The sequence below is a fragment of the Marmota monax genome, unplaced genomic scaffold (genome assembly GCF_021218885.2).
Source record: "Marmota monax isolate L192 unplaced genomic scaffold, Marmota_monax_Labrador192_F-V1.1 WCK01_AAM20220418_F8-fsc00023, whole genome shotgun sequence".
In the NCBI taxonomy this organism is placed as follows: Eukaryota; Metazoa; Chordata; class Mammalia; order Rodentia; family Sciuridae; genus Marmota; species Marmota monax.
The window spans coordinates 14,646,457-14,652,843 of record NW_026692907.1 but is presented as its reverse complement, the minus strand read 5'-3'; positions in this window follow the sequence as shown (position 1 = coordinate 14,652,843).

The following is a 6,387-nucleotide window of genomic DNA, read 5'->3' as shown; positions in this document are numbered from 1 at the left end:
TCTTTATGATAAAAATGGTAGAAAAGCTCCTGAAGAAAAAGAAACTCACAACATCTAGCCTTCCGTTTCATGCTTGAGTTTCTCCCTTCATATTTGCCCCAAGAAGTAAAAGTCTCCTTGAACAAACACTTCTAGAATCTGGAGATTCACCACATCTTAAATAAAATTATTTCACTTGGGGGCAAGAACAGTAAAAAAAAAATCTAGATTTTCTTACTTCTGAGTCTAATTCCCATAACTTCCTTCAGCCTGGGTCCCACCTGTAATATACTTAAGAACAAATTACTTTTCCTTTTACACACTATAAGAATGTCTTGCTATCATTTCCTTCTCCAAGTAGAGCTGTCTTTTCTACAGTTTCAACCTTCTCATTATTCTCCAACAATTTCAGTCTCTCAGCATCCATCCTCTGAAAGTGTTTAATTTGATTTTAATCAAGTGTTCTTTCTGGTTAAAAGAAATGGTGAGAAGACATGCTTTGTTTAAAAGGAAACAGAAGAAAGGAACACCTTTAATTTCCCTCTATAAATCCACTATACATGTGCCCCTCCTTTTCTAGTATATTGGAGAAAGTGACTTTTTTTTCTATGACTGGTTTTTCTATCAGTGCTTTGAACCCCAGCACTTCTGCCTCACTAGAAAGATGTTGTCAGTGATCCCATCTCTCCCCTGTACTTTCAGGATACTCTCATTTCATTAGAATATATTTAAGTACCACCTATACTTTGGAAATTCTCCTTTACCTTTCATCCTTTTCTCAATCTTCCTCTTTATAGCAAACTTATATTTTCTGACTGCTTCCATTTTCTTCTTTACCTCCTTTTTAAACTTTACTTACTGAAAACTAGCTACTAGACTATCAACCCACTGGAGATACTCTCTAAATTCACTAGTGGTATTCACATTTCTAAATAAAATGGAAATTTCCCTTCCCTTAAAAAAAAAAAAAACTTCATCTCTCAATAGGACTTAATATTATGGATCACTTCCTTCTTCAAATATTCTTTCTTTAGCCTTCTTTAGCAGGTTCTCTTGGTAAAGTCCTGGTTCTATAGCTTCTCTTATTCCACCTCTTTTACAAGTTTATCCTTTTATATTCATCTAAGAAATACTAAGCCAAGCATGATGTCACACACCTATAATCTAGCTACTCCGAGGCTGATGTAGGAAGATTGCATGTTAGAGGACAACCTCAGCAACTTAATGAAACTCTGTCTCAAAATGAAATAAAAAGGGTTAAGGGTGTGGCTCAGTAGCAGAGCATGTCTGGGTTCCATTCCCAGTGCCAGAAAAAGAAGAGAGAGAAGGGGTGGGGTGGGGGAAAGGCAGGCAGACCAGAGTACCACATGGGTGTGTCCTTTCCCCTACCCACTTTCTCATAGATACACTCCCTACCATGTTCCCCGGCAACATGAGATACCTATGTTTTATATGATAATTCCCAGCGTGGACTTCATGCATTCTAGGTTGTTGTATTCAGTTATCTACTTCCCATGTGCTTGGATGTCACAAAGACAGCTCCAAATCAACACATCCAGCACTGCAATTCATGCCAACTAGCACTTCCCTACTATTTCTTGTTTCACAGAATGACTTTACCACCTGCCCCGTCACAGAAGCTCAAAATATAATGTTTATTCCTGTCTTTCACTCTCTATCATAATCCATCACAATGTCTGTAAAGGCAATATCTAAATAACTCCCCATCCAGCCATTTCTCTTCATCCCCACGGCCCCACCCTGGTCTTTCTGATACCATCTTGTGTTGGCCACTCGATGCGATAGCCTAATCGCTGATCTTCTACTTTCTTTATCATCCTCTCAGGATTTGTCCCCACACTATGATTAAGATGATGAAATGGAAGTAAGATTATGTTACTTCCCTACTTAAAATTTTTGGTGGATTCCCATTTGGTTTAAAGAGCCAAATTCTTCTAATGGCCCACCAGGCCCTGTGGGCTCTGGCCTATGTCACCTCGTGGGCATCATTTCTTACTACTCCACACCTCAAGCCATACCAACCTTCTTTCAGTTCCTCCTAGGTGCTCTGCTGCCTCCCACCACAGGGCTTGACGTAACTGCCATAAAATGCTTCCATTCCCCTTCCTTACAAACTGGTTTCTTTTCATTACTTTCATGTAACTGGTTATTTCTTTTGATTACTTTCATGTAACTCTATTTCCATCCTTGGGAGAACCTGCATCAGTTCCTTGGCTGCAGCCTTACTGAATGATAGGGAAGCTTTTCTCTGTTTGTATCCTTCTGCTCCATATCCCCAGTGTCTACTAGAGCCCTTGGCTCATGGTTTGTACCCCCCCCCCCCAAAATTTTTTAAATTAATGAATCTATGAATGGGACTGAAAAATACTAATTCAAATCCTCGACTTTTTTACTGCTCTTCCTTCCTCCTGGAATTCAGGCCTCTTGACATTCCTTTCCAGATCCATTTGGTCTTTTGACTGCTTCTCATTTAGGCTTGTTAAGCTCTTTCTCTTAATCTGTCATTTGTTAGAGGGCTTTGGGCTGTGATCTTTTATGATGGGCCAAAAAAAAAAAAAAAAAAAAGACTCAACTTTGACTCCTAATGAGAAATACTCCTGATTACCTCCCACCAGACAAGTTAGGCATTATGTTCTTTATGTCTACCTCTAGTTTAGCACTTCTTAAAATGATACTGAATTTTTTATCTGTGCATCTGTTTTTCTACATCCTCCAATATGTAAGGCACAGGCATATGTCTTAAGATAGTGCTTAGAAAATGTTGGGAGATGGTTAGGGCTTAGAAAATGATACCCCAAAGTGAAGGCCTCAGGAGCAGATGCAGAAGGAAACTTCCTCTCTGACCTTCCCCTACACACATACACACAAACACACACCCTCCATCTCTCACCTCTCATTCTCCAAGGCAGGCTGTAGAAACTAGAATTCATCCTCCCCAAGGTGGTTCATAGAAACCAGACCCCTTTACGCCCAAGCCAGCATAAAGCTTAAAAGTGTTACTCTAACTTTCCTCCACCTTTTTGGGTCAGAGTTGTCCATAACAAAATCTCTGGTCTATCATGTTTGATTGTAGACCATAAAATCTTCCTCCTAGAAAGGGTTCTTTCCATACCCACAAGAAAGGAATGCTGCAGAGGAATGGCCATGAAGAATCCAAATAGACTAAATTATATTTTTTTGTCCAATTATATTTCTATTTAGCTGCCCCTGCTCCATCAAACATAAGCATAAAAATGGATAGTCACCCTGGATCTTTGGATCTCAAATCTGAAGCCTCCATGTTACATAAAACAATGGTCAAATAAACTTGTTAAGCTCTTTCTCTTAATCTGTCATTTGTTATAGGGCTTTGGGCTGTGATCTTGTATGATGGGCAGAAAAGAATTAACACCCTTTCTTACCCCTTCAGACTCAGTATACGTTTACTGATTTACTTAACTGTATGTGCTGAAGCACCAAAATGAGTTAGTAGAGGCTCCCCTGTCCTCCTTCACTGCTCCATGAGCACCCCTCCTGAAACTATAAGCCTGATGGAGGACTGTCTTCCTCAGTGAAAGGGAGATGCACACTTACCTCAGCATGCACAAGTACCATGCTCTCCTGCTGGACTCAGGTAAAGCAAAGTGCAGAAGGGGTACTTCTGCCCTTTAAGTGGTTTTATGTCTCTAAGCATGTGATTTCCCAGGCCATTGAAAGGAATTGACAATGTGTTTTGGGCTCATAATTGATGTTATTTGAGAAATTAGAGAGAAAACAAAATAGGCCATAATTCTGGGAGAATTTTCCATTTTCTAGAAAGAGTCTGGCACTGCAGTTGGCCAAACATAGCATCAATTGTATGGAAAAATCCTAGAACAGATTATTAATATATGTTTAGTAGGCTCTATTCAAGAAAGAAGTAGCTGGCATTGGTTCTTTAATGGTTAAGTCATGCTATCATCTCTCTTCTCAGTCAGTTAGGATTGAGGAGGAGAATGCTGATCTGAAAGTTTGCAGGTGACTCATCACTCCTCCATTCCATGTACCATCCTGATTACCATTTGTACTTACAATGTTAATGAAAATATAAAATATATTATTATCAAAGATGAGATTACAGATGTTGAGGGAGCATTGGAGTCAATGAATTATCAGAATCAGAATTCTAAATAATATTTTAGGCCCCAAACAATAGCATCCAATAATATGAAAATTTTTTTCCATGTAAGTGTTATCTCATTTAACCATCATAGTAGGGCATTAATAATACTAATAAATCTCATTTATTCAATGCCTGGAATGTGTCAGACTCTTTGCATCGAAGTGATCTCAGTCTTCCTAAATAAACTTTTGATGGTAGGTATCATTCTTCATTTTTACAGAAAGGAAAACTGAAGATCAAATAAGTGTGTTCTCTAAGGTCACAAAGGTGTATGTAGCTGGAATTTACAAATAGGTCAATCTGATACCCCAATTGAAAATTCTTTCCTGTATTCTACTGGTTTTTCAGATGAAATGAAGTAGGAAAGTATAAACTGTGCATTAAGGTTCAGAAATTCAATTGCGTAAGTAAAAGAATTGAGAAGATTCAGTTTAGGAGTGGTTCATGTGAAAAGACCTGGAAGGTTTTGTTTGTCTATAAGCCCCTTATGAATCATCCAGGTGAATCACTGACATCCCCCAAATGAATACAAGCTTGGGCTTTGGAACAGTGCCCAGAACAAATAAGGGTAAGAGTTACACTGTGCCCTACCATGAAGGAAATACAGTGCTTGGTTCTGGGACATCGAACCTAAGGAAACACTGTTATTTGAGCAAACCCGGGATAAGTTGACCAGAACTGTGAATGAAAGTCATATGAAAAATGGTAAATGAAACTACAAGGTAGAAAACATGCTACCTCTAGTTATATACAGCTAATATTTGTTAATGCATACCATAGGCCAGGTACTAATGTTTGAGCATTAACTCTCCATGAGGTATGGTGCTAGAAGTGTAGAGAGGGGAGAAAGCACCCAGCATGGTCCCTGCCCTCACAGGTTATAGTTGGCTTGTGACCAGTTGGATTCCCAAGTCCTGGCCTGACTCTTCTTAAGATTTCCATGTAGGATAATGCTGGGGATGTAACTCAGTGGTAGAATTGCTTGCTGAATGTGCACAAGGCCCTGGGTTCATTCCCTGCACTACACTCACACATATACCACCATAACCACCATCACAACAACAACAAAACCCTATGAGATTCCCAGGTAAGAAACTAGTAACATCGTTTAGTCCCATCATACCTGGAAGTTAAGTGAAAAGTCCATTGGAAAGAGAAAACTAGAACATAACCAAAATTGCCATCAAAAATTTCTTGACTATGCCATGCAGGCCATGATAGGTGCAAAATGAATGTCTAAAGACACATGAGTGAAAGCCATAGCTCCAAGCATGGTTTGGTTCTGAAACTGTGATTCTCTACTCCAATCACACAATGGAATGACCTGGGAAAAATTTAAACAATCTGATGCTTTGGGTTCCACCAAGATCACTTCAATCACAAATCTGGGAGGAGAATGGTGCCCAAACATCAGTATTTTAAAAAAAAAATATATTTTCCATGTGATCCTCATTTGTAGCAAGGGTTAAGGACCTCCTTCTCAATAGAAAAAAAAGACTTGCAAATATTTATAGCTATAGGCATATTAAAAAATCATGCCTGTAGCACTTATAAGCAACCTACTTTGGTCACTAAATCAGTGGAAGCTCCACAATGGTGAGGTATCATCAGAAGTCAAGGGTGGTGGAAAGTCCTGGGGATGCTGGCTCTGCAGCACTGGCTTCTCTTCCCTTGTCTCTGCAAAGAAATTCAGTAATTTCAGCTTATTAAGTGCAGTTCTATCAGAGCACACCCTCCTACTTGTTTATAGACTACTTCTACTTACCACTTATAGTAAGAACCATTGCCAATTCTTGTTTTTTTTTTTTTTTTTGTTGTTGTTGTTTGTTTTTTCCCAGTTCTAGGGATTTATTCAGGAGTACTCGACCACTGAGCTATAACCTTTAGAACCTTTTTAAATTTTATTTTGTGACAGGGTCTCCCTAAGTTGCCCAGGCTAGCCTTGAACTTTTGCTCTTCCTGCCTCAGCTTTCCAAATTGCTGGGATTACAGTGTGTGACCCACTGATTCTTTTTTGCAAATTCCCCCCAAAACACACACACACACACACACACCTCTGTATAAATTTTTAAAATGCTGACTTTTAAGATCTCAACGAAACATTTAAATGTGCTTTGCTTATGCTCGTTCTTTCCAGAAAGAAAAAACTTAACCATACAACTAGCAAGATAGTCCTTGGATCATTGAGAAGACCATGAAAGTCCATCCCAGCTCTGTGGATTGTGGTTTAAGATGACTCTGGACCT